Source organism: Astatotilapia calliptera, chromosome 22 (assembly GCF_964374335.1).
Source record: "Astatotilapia calliptera chromosome 22, fAstCal68.1, whole genome shotgun sequence".
Classification (NCBI taxonomy): domain Eukaryota; kingdom Metazoa; phylum Chordata; class Actinopteri; order Cichliformes; family Cichlidae; genus Astatotilapia; species Astatotilapia calliptera.
In genome coordinates, this window is record NC_137442.1 from 34,544,377 (window position 1) to 34,560,267 (window position 15,891).

Consider the following 15,891-nt stretch of genomic DNA (forward strand, 5'->3'; position numbering starts at 1 on the left):
CCACCACTTCCACCTTGCTAGGGTCCGTAGAGACACCTTGATCGGAGATGACATGGCCTAGGTAGCGAACCTCCCGCTGGAAAAAGGCACATTTGGCAAGCTTGGCTTTTAAACCTTCCTGCTGAAGCCGACCTAGCACCACATCCAGCCGCTCAAGATGTTGCGATACTGTTGATGAAAAGATTACAATGTCATCAAGATAGAGAAGCAGAGACTGGCACTGTTGATCACCGAAAAGGCGTTGCATTAGTCTCTGGAAGGTGCTAGGGGCATTACAGAGCCCAAATGGCATTCGGTTCCACTCAAATAGGCCGAAAGGAGTACAGAAGGCAGTCTTGGGCCTATCCTCTTCCGTAACTGGGACCTGATTATAGCCACTTGCTAAATCCATGGTGGAAAACCAACGGGCACCAGTCAGCGCATCTAAGGATTCTTCAATGCGTGGCAGGGGGAATGCATCTTTCCTTGTCTTGTTGTTCAGTTGCCGATAATCAACACACATGCGCGGGCTGCCATCCTTCTTCTTAACGAGCACAATGGGAGAAGCATAGGGGCTGCTACTCTCTCTAATCACCTTGGCCCCTAACAACTGGTTAATATGCTCTTTCACAACCTCGTACTCTGAAGGGGGGATGCGCCTATAACGCTGCCGCACGGGGATATCGTCTAAGACTGGAATGTCATGGGAGATCAAGTTAGTGCAACCCAAATCAGTGTCATGAGCAGAAAAGACCGAGCTGTATTTCTTAAGGAGAGACCTCACCTGTCCCTGTTCCTCTGCTGACAGTTTAGACAAATCAATCCCTTCCATCTGATCCTGCACAGTAGGAGTGGCGGTGTGAGATGCCATTGTGGCTACGTTAGGGAGTACTTCTGTCACACCAGCGGGCAAACTGACCACATGAACATCTTCCAGGGTCCCTATAACGGTCCTAGGGTAAAGCAAGACCGCCATAGTCCCTACATTAACAACTGGTATGTATGCAGTACCTCTAACCACTCGAACCAATGCAGGGGACGCTAAAAGTCCAGCAGGCAAGTTAACATCAGTAGGTTCAAATAACACAGTGGCCCCTGAATATTGCTCAGAACAGGTGGCGGCCACTACTTTCATTACACCACCCGGAATGCAACATGCTCGCTTACCCCTCACTCTCACATGGCCAGACAAGTCCAGTGGGGCTCTTATACTAACGTCATGGCACTTTTGCAGCGCCTGCACAAGGGGTTTAGGGGCCTCTGTGACAAAGCCCAAACTAAACAATGCTTCACCGTGTTGCCCAAAAAGCTCGTGGTAACACTTCCGAATGACATTCATCCCCAATACACCCGGAACCGTGGAAGGTCCTGCACCTGGAGGATCTTTAACGACCAACACGCCACACTGTGGAAGAAACTTGTCACAGAGCTCTACACTTAACTCGATATAGCCAAGGTAAGGAATGGACAACCCATTAGCCGCTTTAAGCTGCAACCAATGACAAGCTTGGAGACGCTCTTGACCCCAGGACTCAAAATGCTGGCGGAAAAAACTTTCAGTAATGGTAGAGACCATGGACCCTGTATCAACCAAACAAGGTACTTTTATACCGCCCATGTCCACATCTATATGAGGACAGGATGAAATTAATTTCGAGACTGCCTCTGGACCATTAGAAACAACCCTTGAGCCAATAGACACCCCACCCGAACTGTGGCTCGGCAATACGGAGGGTGCTAGTTTTCCGAAGCCGTATTTAAAGGAGAGTGCCTGCGATTATGCAGAGGGGCCTGCGAAGGAGGCCGGGAACGAGGAACGCGTTCCCCATCACACTCCCGAGCAAAATGTCCAGGTTGCTGACAACGACGGCATATAATGGAGTCGCCCCGTCCTGAGCGAGGCATTCGATGGGGGCCCTGCAATCGAGCAATGCTCTGAGTGAGCTGATTAAGTTGCTCCTGCTGGCGCTTTAACAATTCCTTCATCTCGCTCATCTCAGACAAATGGGTAGACTGAGCTATTCCTGAGGGACCGCTATGGACCCCATACTGAATGCCATAAACAGAAGGGACAGAACTGCTTCTATGCCTAACGCCACTAGGCAACCCTTCACGTTCCCACCTAATAGCTTCCCCTCTAATCTCCAGCAATGTCAGTGTTGGCTGCCTCCTTACTAGCTGCTTTAACTCCCGCCGCAAGGTACTATCTAAGACCTGTTCAACAAATTGATCTCTTAATAAAACGTCAGCATTGGGCATGCCATTGGGGGCACTCGATTTAACTTTCTCCATAAGACCCAAGAGAGCGAGGGAAAACTCTTGCAGTGTCTCACTTTCCTGCTGTTTTCTAGAGAAGAAAGCTTCCTGCAATGCTACATAGGAGTCTGAACAGCCATACAGTTCTTGCAATATAGTGATTATCTTAGCAGGATCAGTCCTCTCTGCACTAGAGCGATATTTGATCTCCTCACGTGCTTCCCCTTCTAGGTGGTCAACCAGGAAAAATGCTTTATCAGCCAAAGACAAATGACGTGCTCTAGCACAACCTTCTATTTCCTCCAACCATTCATTCAACCCTATACCTGATTTTCCTCTAAACATAGGGCACTTTCTGTCACGGGGCACAAAAACTAGTCTCTCTGCTACAGAGACACCAGCCGTTGGGGGGTTAACAGATGATGCAGTTGAAGTAGAAGGTGTAGCACTAGTACCTGACCCAACAGCCCTCTCCTGACGCAGCCTCTCATTGTCTGCTTTCAGCTGCGCGATCAAGTCCCTGAGTTCCTGTAACTCTTCCTCCATCTCTGTAACACAGCTGTGAAATCCCACACCAAAGTAGCTGCTGCTTTGCCTTTATTCTGTACAAAATAATATAAAAAAAAACAATTTACGTTACACCAAACAAAAAAAGAAGAACACACGTCTCTGTTTTAAAGAGTATATCCTGTCGACAACGCCAAGTTTGTGGCGAGACGAGGTTGGGATATAAAGTAAATACTCTTTGCAGTTTTAAAAAGACAACGCCACCCTGGGAATTTCACCCAGAGAATACTGAAAGTAACACTAAATCACCAGAAAGGCACTTAGGTTCGCTATACTCAGTCCAGAGACGAGGTTCAATGATCAACAAATTCACAATTTATTAATAATTATTTAAAACACCATATAAAAGCACAATCATAAATATTCAAGTACAAATATGCTTAAAAAGGTATTCAGAGCTGAGGCTTACCAGTGGAGGGGCAGGGATGCCACACACAAACTAAAGAAAGAAAACACACCCAAAACACAAGTGCAACACACTATCACACACACTCACACTAATAAACTAAACAAGGCAGGTGTGTACACTCAAGGGATCCCACCACCAAGGCACCCTAGTCTCCTCCACGTCGGCACTCCGCATCTGAATAAAAAGAAACAAAGAAAATTTTAATATATTACAACAAACTAATGTGTAGCACCGGGGGATAACCCAACTGCAGGACCACACTGGTGATCCACAGCTAGAAAAAGGGCCTCCCACCAGTGGTGTAACAAAAATCCAAAGTACAAATCAAAAGCAATAAAACGACATACAATCTGGATAAAACTCTAAAATCTGGAGCAAACGGAATCGCCGTACTGCTCCAACTTGCCGTCCACACGACGATAAGTTAACAGTCAATCAATAGGCACGCCAGCTGACTCCGATAACCGGCATGCATATGGCCGTTGTCCACGCCGACGTCCACTGTAAAAGCTGACAGCAGCAGGGAAAGAATTCTCACAACGGGAACAGACGGTAAAAGCACAGCAAGGCAAAACAGCAGCACTTCAGTTCGCGTAGCTTGGCGCAAAACTAAGGTCCACACTTCCTGCGAAACATAATAAATAATTACTATAAAAGAACAATAGAAGGCAGAGAGCGTAACAAAAGTTGATTACGTACCAAGTAAGCCGGGTCACAGAACGTAAGCAGAATAGCTCAGAGGAGGCTTCTATAGCTACGACCAGCCGCGATGGAGACTTTAGAGGAGTAACCCACAAACGATCTCTACCACACCGAGGAAGTCAGGTGACCAAAAAGGAGATCACAGGCAAGCAATGCAGAGACACTCAAATGGCCACTATTTATACCAGCGCCCCCTAATGGGCCAGGCTGAAAGTGGGTTGGACCGAGGGATAACATTCATCCTGCCACACAACCATTCCCATTTTATTACGGTGTATCCATATAAATGGCCCACCCTGTACTTTTATTTATTCACTCCACATAAAATGTAATAAATAAATCATATAATACAAAAACCAACTATTCACATTTCAACTTTTAGCTTTTTCCTTTTAAACAAATTTAAAGCGAAACAACACAAAAGACTGCAAACCACAACACAATTAAATATAAATTAAAATATGAAAACAAAAAGAAGATTCTCTGTCATTCTCTGTCATATGGGCCTGCATGAATAAACTTTCTGAATCCTTTATCATCCGCAACTGAAAATAGTTGTGGATGATTACTATACCTTTTTAATGTGACGCTTTTGTCCCTGGCTCTCTTCCTCTGTCTCTCCCTCCTGCTCTGTTGCTGTGCTACTGCAACTGTAACTACCGCCCCTCCCCCCTCTTCTCAGCACAAGCACAAGGCTCGCATGCGGAGTGAAGCGGGAAAAAAGTGCGAGAGAGAGGGTGAGAAAAAGAAAAACAAACCCCATGGCTCGCGATAAGGAGCCGGCTCGCGTCGTTCACGTCAAAGATCCGGCTCTAAGAGCCATTTCGTTCGCAACCGACACATCACTAATGAATATGAAAAAAGTAACACTACAGACAAATAAAAATGAAATATTATTACACATTAGATCATTATTTTAAAACTAAATTTGGAGTATAAATAGCTCTATAAAGTGTAATCATATTACTCTGAGCAGTGTGAATAACCCTTGGTTTTTAATATTTTTACACATTTTATTGTTAATTTTGACACTAAATGGAATAAAATTAACACTGGAAAGTTAACACTGGCCATAGAGTCAATTTTACTCTAATTTTGAGTGGGACCAAATGTTATCTGAAACGGAATTAAAATCAACTCTCTAAGTGTAAAATTGACACTTGGTTTTTGGTATGTGCAACTTTTTTCAATATAATGTATTTGGTGAAATGCACTATCCCTACCATCATTATGTCAGAGCTCCTGTAATTATTGACGTTAATATTCATCTGAACAAAGCTACTGACACTTTGGCACTGGAATTTACATGATTATAGTGTTGTGAAAAGGTATTTGCCCTCTTCTTCAATTTTTGTTTTGCATATTTAGATAACCCAGGTAAATATACAATGTAGTTTTTACATGATGACTTCACTGATTAAGGGGAAATAAAATTTAATTTAAAACCTACCTGGAACTATGTGAAAAAAACAACTTCCACCTAAACCTAATTACTGGTTGTGCCTTTCCTGGCAGAAGGAACTCCAATAAAGCTGTGAGAAGTCTGTGAAATAATTTTGGCTCACTCTTTGTGGAATAGTTATAATACTTAAGAATAGCTTTTATTCAAACACATTGGTGGGTTTTGGAGCATGGATGGCTCGTTTAAAGTCAGGACAAAGCATCTCAACTGGATTTAGCTCAGGACTTTGAAAGGCTAAAGAATGGTTTTGGAGTGGTCTAGTGGGGTTTCTGTTGTGTTTTGGATCATTGTTCTGCTGCAATAACCCAATGGGTTTGAGCTTCAGGTAATGTGGTGCCAAAAGCATGCATTTGATATAAACATGCAGAGTCCTTCTGAGGCAATAATGAGTCACCCAACTTTTGTTTACCGATGTAATATCAGAACATAGGATTGGGCCGAATAGTGTGCAGATTTACATTTAACAGCTTTACAACACTTCTTGGGGAGGAAAAGGGGACAAATGTTTGGGTTATCGCTTTTAATAATGATTGTTAATGGAATAAGTATCTCTTAACTTTTGAACAGAAATAAAGTGGGCACAATCACTTTCAGGAACATATTACAGGTTTTGCAATGATTTAAATCCAGGTTTCCTCTGTAGTGACTCTCATTGCACCTTGATGCACATCTCTCACTGTGACTCGGGGGAACTTAAGCCTTATTTGAGGCAAGCAGTAAAGACCTCATTCCAGCTGTGTAATTACAGTGTAGATTGGTAGATTATTTTGCATTACCAGTGCCTGTCGCTTCCCAGCGAAGAGTCTTACAGAGAATAGAACAAACTATAGAATGAGATCTAAATTCACTACTGGAGAAACATACTCCCAAATTCATTAACAGGTAAAGAAATACATATCAGTATAATGGAAAAGTTGCCTTAGCTTTTACATCTTCTCTCAGGTATCATCTTACCACATTTGATGCTATTGGATCACAGCAGTATTGTGACACTTCCTATTCCTGGTGATATGCACAGTGGTGTTTTCACATTACCAGTGGTTATTATTGTGTGTAACACATTTAATTGCAAACCTTTACATACTATTGCTTTCACATGCTTCATCCAAAGCTCTGCTGAATCACCTGATTTATATAATACCTTGGTAACAATATGATAACCTTCTTATTGCTAGCAGGTTATGTCTGTGTTTGAATTTTCACATCTTTTTAGACTTACCTCATAATAATAAGGTAATATTGGCCGATGTTTTATCATATTTGGATAGTATTACTATATTATAATCCTTAGTTTCCTGCTTTGCTTAAAAGTGTATACCCTGGATTATTAAATGGAAATACCTGTGTTTTCTATGTAATAAACACACTGTAAGACCGAATAGTAATAGTTTGATAAATGAAATGAGTTCCAACTACTTAAAAACCTGTTATAAGTTCATACACCTTTATTTTTTTGAGTAGTTTGAACAAGTTTGTTTTTTCAAGTTATCAGTACTTGAATATATTGATTAGTTTCTGGCATTGCCCTCAAATAATTTGAGTTTTAACACTGACGTCACTTACGTGCCTACGTACATACCTACGTGCGCCACCTGTTTCTTTATGAAGTGCTGGCAACCATCTTGGATTCCTCGCTTCGAGTGTGAATGCCCGCTCATTACTCCGAAAGAAACTTGTGGAACGTTAATATCCGAACAGAAATAAAAACATTTGTCAAGGCATTGCCTTTGACGCTGGATAAAGGAGGGCATGCTATGGTATGTTACGGACTTTTGAACTGGAACAGCTAACGCTCTGCACTTGGCTAGCTGCATTTACCGCCTTTGCAGCATCTTCAGGAGCGCTTTTGTGGTAAGTTTTATTTTTTCTGAAACTGTAGTTCTCCGTTGTAATATGGGTTTTTGTCGTCATAAATGTACAACTCTAGCAGGCATTTAAGAATTACATGCATGTGTCGTTTTATCCATGTCGGCTTGGCCCCAAAGTGTTTTGCATGAATTATGCTAATAAGCTCATATTTAGTATGGCCTGTAAATGGCCTGTATTTATATAGTGCTTTACTAGTCCCTAAGGACCCCAAAGCGCTTTACATATCCAGTCATCCACCCATTCACACACACATTCACACACTGGTGATGGCAAGCTACATTGTAGCCACAGCCACCCTGGGGCGCACTGACAGAGGCGAGGCTGCCGGACACTGGCGCCACCGGGCCCTCTGACCACCACCAGTAGGCAACGGGTGAAGTGTCTTGCCCAAGGACACAACGACCGAGACTGTCCAAGCCGGGGCTCGAAACAGCAACCTTCCGATTACAAGGCGACCTCCCAACTCTTGAGCCACGATCGCCCCATCATGGCTCAAGAGTTGTATAACACATTATTAGTCCCAGCCTCCGCTGGGACTAATAATGTGTTAATAACTTTTAGAATAACTTTTCTAATCTCTTACTATTTTAAAAGAAGTCTTTAGAAGGCATTTCTGGATTTGCAGATTATAAACTGCCTTGTGGTTAAATTGTTGAATCAATATGCACTGCTGCGCTGCTTCACACTTAGCGCATACGTGGATATTGATATTAGCTAGCCCATTTGCTAACTGGTGGAACTTGAAACTTACATTTAGTTCTCTGGAGTTGTACATATTAAAACTGGGGCAGCAAAATTGTAGGCACAGGACATATTTACAAAAGCAGTGAATAATCATTACATAATTACGCGGTAGAACTTGGTTTACATTGCAAATAGTTATGTATACTAAATTGAAATGTAGAATCTTCTGAACTGTAAAATTGTTGTGCCTGGTCTATTTTAGGTTAGCTTAAGGGTGAATCCATCAATAATATATTTACCAAACAGTTAATTTTTCGTTTTATTTTATTCTGATGCCCAGTGTTCATTAGTGAAAGACTTAGTTTTTTTTATCTGTCAGGGGCTGGGTCTGTGACACAGAATTTTGAGTTTATTTTGTATTTTTGCTTTCTTATGTTATATTGAAATGAGGTGAAATTCTTGTATTGTTGTTATTATTAGTTAAGGTTTAGTTGAGTTCTGGGCTGGTTATGTTTCATCTGTGTCTCCTTGGTTGTGTGTCTTTTCTGTTCTCTGTGTAGTCTGTCTTGTCTTCTGTGTTTTACTGTTATGTCCATGCCAGGGCAGAAGTAAATTTTCAGGGGTGAAGATGCTGTTTACCTTGACCAGCTAAGACTACAGATTGTAGATGAAGTCGAGAAAAGTGAAAAGAATCCTGATTACAAAGCTGATGCTCACAACTTTGGCCTTGCAATGCAAAGAGATCATCAATGATGACCTACCAGTAGGTCAGATCCTGGATTGCTGGCCTACTCTGAAATCCCAGTCCCAGGTAAGAATAATAATAATAATAATAATACATTTTATTTAAATAGCGCCTTTCAAAGCACCCAAGGACACTGTACAACAGATAAAAACTGGAAATATACACAATGGTAAAAATAGAAGATAAAAGTTAAAACATACAGAAATTTAAGAATAGGCAATTTTAAACAGATGAGTTTTGAGGGTGGACTTAAAAAGAGAGAATGAACTAATATTTCTGAGGTCCGGGGGTAGGGAATTCCAAAGTCGAGGGGCAGAGCAGCTAAAGGCCCTCCCTCCCATTGTGATCAGACGAGCAGAGGGAACAGAGAGAGAAAGAGAAGATGAAGATCTGAGGCAGCGGGATGGGAGCTTCATCTGTAATAAGTCAGAGAGGTACGGTGGAGAGAGAGAATGAATAGCCTTGAATGTATACAGAATTATTTTAAAATGGATGCGAAATTTGACCGGGAGCCAGTGAAGTTGCTTCAGGATTGGGGAGATGTGGTGGGTAGAAGAAGTCCTAGTAATAATACGGGCAGCAGAGTTCTGGACACGTTGGAGCTTGTTGATAGATTTTTGTGTGAGGCCAAATAATAATGAGTTGCAGTAGTCAATTCTAGAGATAACAAGATTATGGATGAGAATGGCAGTGGCGTGAGGTGTGAGGAAGGGGCGGAGGCGATTAATGTTACGGAGTTGGAAATATGCTGCACGTGTAATATTATTGATATGTGAGTTAAAGGATAATGTGCTATCGAGAATGACACCCAAGCTTTTCACAGAGGGAGAGATAGGGACCAGCGAGTTATTGATGGTGAGAGAGAAATTGTTAATTCTGGATAGCAGTCGTTTAGTGCCAACCAGAAGAAGTTCCGATTTATTGCTGTTGAGTTTAAGAAAGTTGGAGGAGAACCAAGAATTAAGTTCAGCTAGACAGAGGATGAGGGAGGGTGGAGGAAGAGTAGAGTCAGGTTTGGTAGAGAGATAGAGCTGGGTGTCATCGGCGTAGCAGTGGAGCTGAATATTATATTTACGAAAAATATGTCCGAGTGGAAGAAGGTAGATGATGAAAAGAAGGGGCCCGAGGACAGATCCCTGGGGCACCCCAGTGGATAAAGGAGAAAGCTGAGAAGTGAAGGATTTTAATTGAATGAACTGAGTGCGGTCAGATAGGTATGATTTAAACCAGGCTAGTGGAGTGTGAGAGAGACCAATAGAAGCTAATCTGCTAAGGAGAATGGGATGAGAGATGGTGTCAAAAGCTGCACTCAGATCAAGAAGGATAAGGATGGAGAGGAGACCAGAATCAGCTGCTATAAGAAGGTCGTTTGTTATTTTTATAAGAGCAGTTTCAGTGCTATGTAGAGGACGAAAGCCAGACTGGAACTGTTCATAAAGGTTATTATCAGTTAGGTGAAGATGGACTTGTGAAGCAACTATTTTTTCAAGGATTTTTGAGAGAAATGGTAGATTGGAGATAGGACGAAAATTATTAAAGTTGTTGGGATCTAGACCAGTTTTTTTCAGAATTGGGGTAATAGCAGCAACTTTGAAGGAAGCAGGAACAGTTCCAGTGGTGAGTGAAGAGTGAATAATAGCAGATATGAGGGGAAGGAGAGGGAGTAAGCAGGCTTTGACGAGGACAGTGGGGATAGGATCGAGCTGGCAGGTAGAAGGCTTTGATTTATGGATGAGATCAGCAATATCAACTAAGGATGGAAGTTGAAAAACAGAGAGGAAGTGAGAAGGGGGAGAAGTTAGGACAGAGAAGCTACATTGAGCATTAGGGTCCAGGTCTAAGTGTATTTTATGAATTTTATCAATAAAGAATAGCATTAGAGCATCACAGAAGTTAGATGAATAGAGATGAGCAGGGAGAGAATCAGGTGGCCTGTTAAAAGAGTTGAATAGTGAGAAAAGGGTCTTGGTAGAGTTCTCACTTGAGTAGACAATAGCAGAGTAATAAGCAGATTTGGTTTGACTAATACATTCCTGGTAAAACAGAACGTGGTTATTAAACATATCCTTGTGAATAGTAAGGCCAGTTTTCTTATAGAGACGTTCAAGCTGTCGGCCTTTAGCTTTTAGTAGCCGGAGTTCAGGGGTGTACCAGGGTGCAGAGCGAGAAAAAAGTACAGTTCTGGTTTTTTGTGGAGCCAGGGAATTTAAAATACTACTAAGGCTATGATTATAAAAAAGTACCAGGTCCTCTTGAATAGCTAAGTTGTTAGAAGACAAGCAGCTAGAAAAAGCAGAGGAAAGGATATCAAGATTTATATTCTTGATATTCCGGAAAGAGATAATACGGGGATTGTTAATTACAGAGAGGGTCATGTGAACATTAAAGGAGAGAAGTAGATGATCCGAAATTAGCAGTTTGTCAGCTGTACAGATGGAGGGGGTAAGTCCAGAACAGCAGACTAGGTCCAAAGTGTGGCCCTTAATGTGGGTAGGGAAGTTTATGTATTGTTTAAGGCTGAAACTATCAAGGCAGGATAGAAGGTCCTTGGTAAGAGGATGGTCGCAGTTATCCACGTGAACGTTAAAGTCACCCAGCAATATTATATTAGGGGAGACAGTAGCTAGATTGGTCAGCAGATCGGCAAAGTCACTGATAAAAACAGAATTAAATTTTGGGGGGCGGTAGATGACAGCTATTACAGTTGGGGTAGGTCCTGAAAGTTGACAAACAACAGATTCAAAGGAGCTGTACGTAGGGGCGGACAGCGGCGAGACTTTCCAGTTCTCGCGATAGATTATCGCGAGGCCACCACCACGGCCGGACTCGCGAGGTTGGCAGGTGTAAACAAACCCCGGGGGGGTGGAGTAGTTGAGTTGCGAAAAGTCATTGGGCTGTTGCCATGTCTCAGTCAAGCAGAAAAAGTCAAACTTACGGTCTGTTAGGAGATCCTGGATGAGATGTCCTTTGTTCGTAAGCGAACGGATATTAAGCAGGCCGAAGTTGACAGAAATACTGTCGGACTGGATGAGAGTGTTAGCCGACCTAGGCAGACCAGTCAGAACATTGTGGTCAATAGACCTGCAGGGGTTCCGTTGAGAGCGACCAGAGGTGGACCAGAAGGACTGAATTGGTTTGGAATTATCCTGATGGAAATACCGACGGGAGCCTCGATGTACGTACTTTCGACGAGGGAGGAAGGCAATGTCCGTGTGGAAATGAAGAGCAGCCAGCGGCGGAGCAGCTAAAGAGAAGCGGAGCCGGAGGAGCTCATCAGCTGTATATTGATGAAGTCCAGTGCCGAGTCGGTAGATCGATGACATAAGGATCCAGACCCACACTGAGAGTACATAGATCCTGAAAGGCCACATCATGGACAGGAACAGCCGGGTAGGGACACCGGTGGGCCTTAGAAACAGGAGTAGGACAGAAGTCCAGAGTCCAGTAGCGTTAACGTTTAGCGATAGTGGTGAGTGGCGGCCGGTGAGTAGCGGCAGCCAGTCGCGCCAGCGTTCACTCAACCGGAAATATTGAATGTATATAGATGTATCTAACAAGATGTATTTTATATCAACTCCTGTTATCTGGCCTGTCTGAACAAATTATGCCTTTGGAGTGTAAGGATTTTGATGTATTTTGCAAAGAATTATAGACTAATTGAAACTTGTAAACACAAATGTATCCTGTGTGTTCAGATCTGTGCAGAATTCCACAGGATTACAAACCTCCACCTGAAGAACCACTTTTATGCTGTTGGACCAACATGCTCCCCGGCTCCAGAGCTTATTCAGAAAGAAAGCTGTTTGCACAGGGAACGTGTCTGATGTCCTGTCTCAGCTCTTCAGAAGCTATAATCTCCAGGTTAGTGGGTTTTTGTCTTGTTTTTTGAGCTTTATTTAATTTGATCAATTTTTCCAATTTTAATTACCATTCTTGACTAGGTTAGCCAATAATTTAAAATAAAAATTTTCTTGTGATGTAGGAACAAGCTGATATCCATGCCCAAAGTGCTGGTGTGCTTCATGCCCTCTCTCCCTATTTGTACGAAGACACCTCTACCTTCATCAAAACATGGGATGTAAGTTTTGGACAAAGTTGTGAACAATATCTTAGTAGCATCCTTGTTTAGATTTCTCAAAACATTATGACACTTTGACAGTTTGAGAAGCATCTCCATGCTTGGATCTGTCTACAACAGTGTCCATGTCACATAATGGAAACACTACATGTTTTTAATGTGTGTAGACCTTCTATAATGTTCCTAGCCCAACCATACATCACTGTACAAATGAAAAAAATATATAACTCCTATTGACTTTCTGTTGTTATTGCTACGAAGAGGTATGACTTTGCTTTACTAAAAGTACTATTTTTGTCAGTTTGTTTTCTCAAATCTTTGGTGTGATGTGGCTTTTTTGTTGTTCAAACAATTGATTTCTGAGCTAGTAATAATCCAGAAATGTGACTTGTATAGATGAAACTAAGAGAAATAGGAATGTACTAACATGTAGTAATTTTGTTTTCTGTAGATGATGCATTCTGATAGACCAGATATTAGTGAAGTGCCACTTGGACTCCTCCTGATCAGAGCCAATTCCAGCGATGCAACATTCTTCTGCCCTGAGAAGACTGCAGTTTTGGTCGAGGGTAACATGATCGTTGTTTTCACCACCCTGGCTGATGCATTTCTAGTAATATTTGGACTGACCGACGTCCTGCACCTAAGCTACCCAAAATGTTTGGCCAACATTTTTGACTTTATTCAGAAAGTTTTGATGGGTCTGGAGGGTGGGAAGTTGAAGCCCAAAGTGCTGAGTCTTAAAAATGATCTTTTGGCAGCAGAATAATGTCCAGGATTCCTACACAGCCCTCAAGTGCCTGTTAAAGCAAGTAATTCAGTTTATCATGTTTCCAAGTCTGGATAAGTTTTTTATAAAAAGAGAGAATAGAATAAAGAAATCTTTGCAGACTCTGTTTCATACTTCATTATCTAAAAGCCACATCCAAAGTAAAAGGGGTGATTTTATTTTATTTATTTATTTTTTTCCCCCATTATCACTTGTGTTTTAGTTGATTTTGATTGTGTTTTTAGTCAGATAACTGCAAATCTATAGAGAAAATGAAGGACAATCTCACTACATTTCTGGCTTCTAGGTGGGATCTTGAATGTCACTTAAGGAACGTTCCTCCTGAACTACTCATAACTGACATAAGGCGCTAAGGAGGTTTATAACACTTTGTTTATGTCTCTAAAGAAGTATTTTTCTATTTAAAGTTTTATTGCTTTGTTGTTGAGACTGTGATTGCACTCTACAAATGTGCATTTAGCATAACCACAGTATTGGCATATTAAAAAGGTTACCAATTATATTTCAGTGTATTAGCTGCACTATACTATACTATTACTTTCATTCGGTTTTCCCTCCTAATAATGCAGGATTTTCTTTTCCTTTTGTTTGTTTTTTAATAAAAAGGCCATACTCATGTGTTAGTCCACAGAAGGACTGGTAGCTCCCCTTAGGATAAGGGTTCAGATCGCGCGAACAGGTGTGGAATTAGAGCTCTGGGTAGCTCCCCAACTGGGTCTAGACTGGGTCTAGAGAGTATTTTAAATTCAGGGAATTTAAAATAGAAAGTAGCTCGTCCACAGAAGGACTAGTAGCTCCCCTTACGATAAGGGTTCAGATCGCGCAAACAGGTGTGAAATGTGTGTGTTTAGTTAGTTTGTTTGTTTGCTTGTTTTAATTAATTTTAAATCATGCTTTTTATTTGTTTTTGTTTCTAATGTCTCTGTAAATCACTTTGAATCACCTTGTTGTTGAATTGTGCTATACAAATAAATTTGCCTTGCCTTGCCTTGCCTTGCCTAATCAAATTTGAATACTCTTAAAACATGTTGTGAAATTCTTTATTTCTAATATTGTAACCTTGTGCCAAAATTTCTGACATTATTCCCTATAAAATGTGGTGGATTTATGTCTTTGGGCTTTTTGTTAGAAAGGCTATGTGTCAAAGTAACTCAATAAATTTGTAACTTGAATTTATATTTTCTGTCTTATGTTTTTACAAGTGTAATTATTTTGGGCACTTTTTTTTTATATCAAATTCAAAACACAGTAGATTTGGATATTACGAGCATTTGTATTTAAAATTTTTGAGTTGTATTAGCTTAAAATGGATAACATTTTGAAACTAAAAATTAATTCCTTAAAGTTACTTGAGCTAGATTTGTACTTGAAACTCAAAATATCAAGTAGAGAGTACTAAACCAAAAATGTGGATATAACATAAAAACATTTATCAATGGTACTTAAAAATATTTATCTAAAGCTAATAAATAAAGTGTGTTTATTTAACTTTTATTTTTAAGTTTTAGTTACTTAAAATATTTTATGTAATCAGTTTCACCAAAAGTTTTGAGTAAAATTAACTTATTGGGTTTTACAGTGCAGGAAACAGAGCTGCAAAAAGCCAAACCGCCTGTTTCTATTTAATAACATCGTGATAACCATTTTAATAACCTTTTAAAACAAACGTAAACAATAGTGATGTCTACCTGGAAAGACCAGTTTCTGTGTAATAAGCAGAAATGTATTACCACGGTAATGATTAAAACAAGCATTAGGAAATCCGGAATTAAAAAGAAACTCTTGGTACAAAAAGCAATTGGAGTTAAAAAAGAAATCATGGAATCAATTTATAGAACGAAATGTATTCTAAACTTTTGACTCATCAAAGCAGCCACCTTTGGCAGATATAACAGCTAAACACACCCGTGGCATTCTTTCTACAATAGAAAAATATCAAATATTGTTCAGAAATGTATCGCACTTGTACATCACTTTGCTTTCACTCTTTTGTCCAGTACATCCCAAACTACCATCTTACCATCTTGTTCTGTTTTCCTGAGGTAGTTCTGGCATAGCTTGGAGTTGTGTTTTGGGTAATTATCTTGCTGTAGGACCCCTAACCAACAAGGTGCATAACAAAGTATACTGCATGGTGCTGCAGAATGCTGTGATAGCCATTTTAGTCCAGGGTACCTCTCACTCTGTACAACTCACCTACCCGGGATCCAGTAAAACAGCCCTAAACTATCACACTTCCTCCTCCATGTTTGGCAGTTGATGCCACACACTGTGGAACCATCCTTTCGCCTACTCGATGGTGTACAAAGATTCTGTGTGATGAACCAAAGATTTCAAATTTTGATTCATC

The 15,891-nt window shown here is 40.9% G+C and overlaps 4 long non-coding RNA genes across 4 annotated transcripts in view; 3 read left to right on the forward strand and 1 right to left on the reverse strand.

Moving 5' to 3' along the window:
- The window catches only part of LOC145423385 (uncharacterized), a 265,513-nt gene that overhangs the window by 129,338 nt on the left and 120,284 nt on the right, over positions 1-15,891 (forward strand). The window lies entirely within an intron of this gene.
- Positions 542-4,166, reverse strand: LOC113014516 (uncharacterized). The gene is made up of 5 exons (XR_013904587.1): positions 3,911-4,166; positions 3,559-3,836; positions 2,691-3,385; positions 764-932; positions 542-672 (listed from the first exon to the last, which is right to left on the reverse strand). It is a non-coding gene; the product is annotated as an uncharacterized LOC113014516 (long non-coding RNA).
- LOC145423653 (uncharacterized) lies at positions 6,745-9,587 on the forward strand. The gene is made up of 2 exons (XR_013904712.1): positions 6,745-7,226; positions 8,489-9,587. It is a non-coding gene; the product is annotated as an uncharacterized LOC145423653 (long non-coding RNA).
- Positions 12,213-14,713, forward strand: LOC145423731 (uncharacterized). Its single transcript, XR_013904769.1, has 3 exons — positions 12,213-12,534; positions 12,656-12,751; positions 13,203-14,713. It is a non-coding gene; the product is annotated as an uncharacterized LOC145423731 (long non-coding RNA).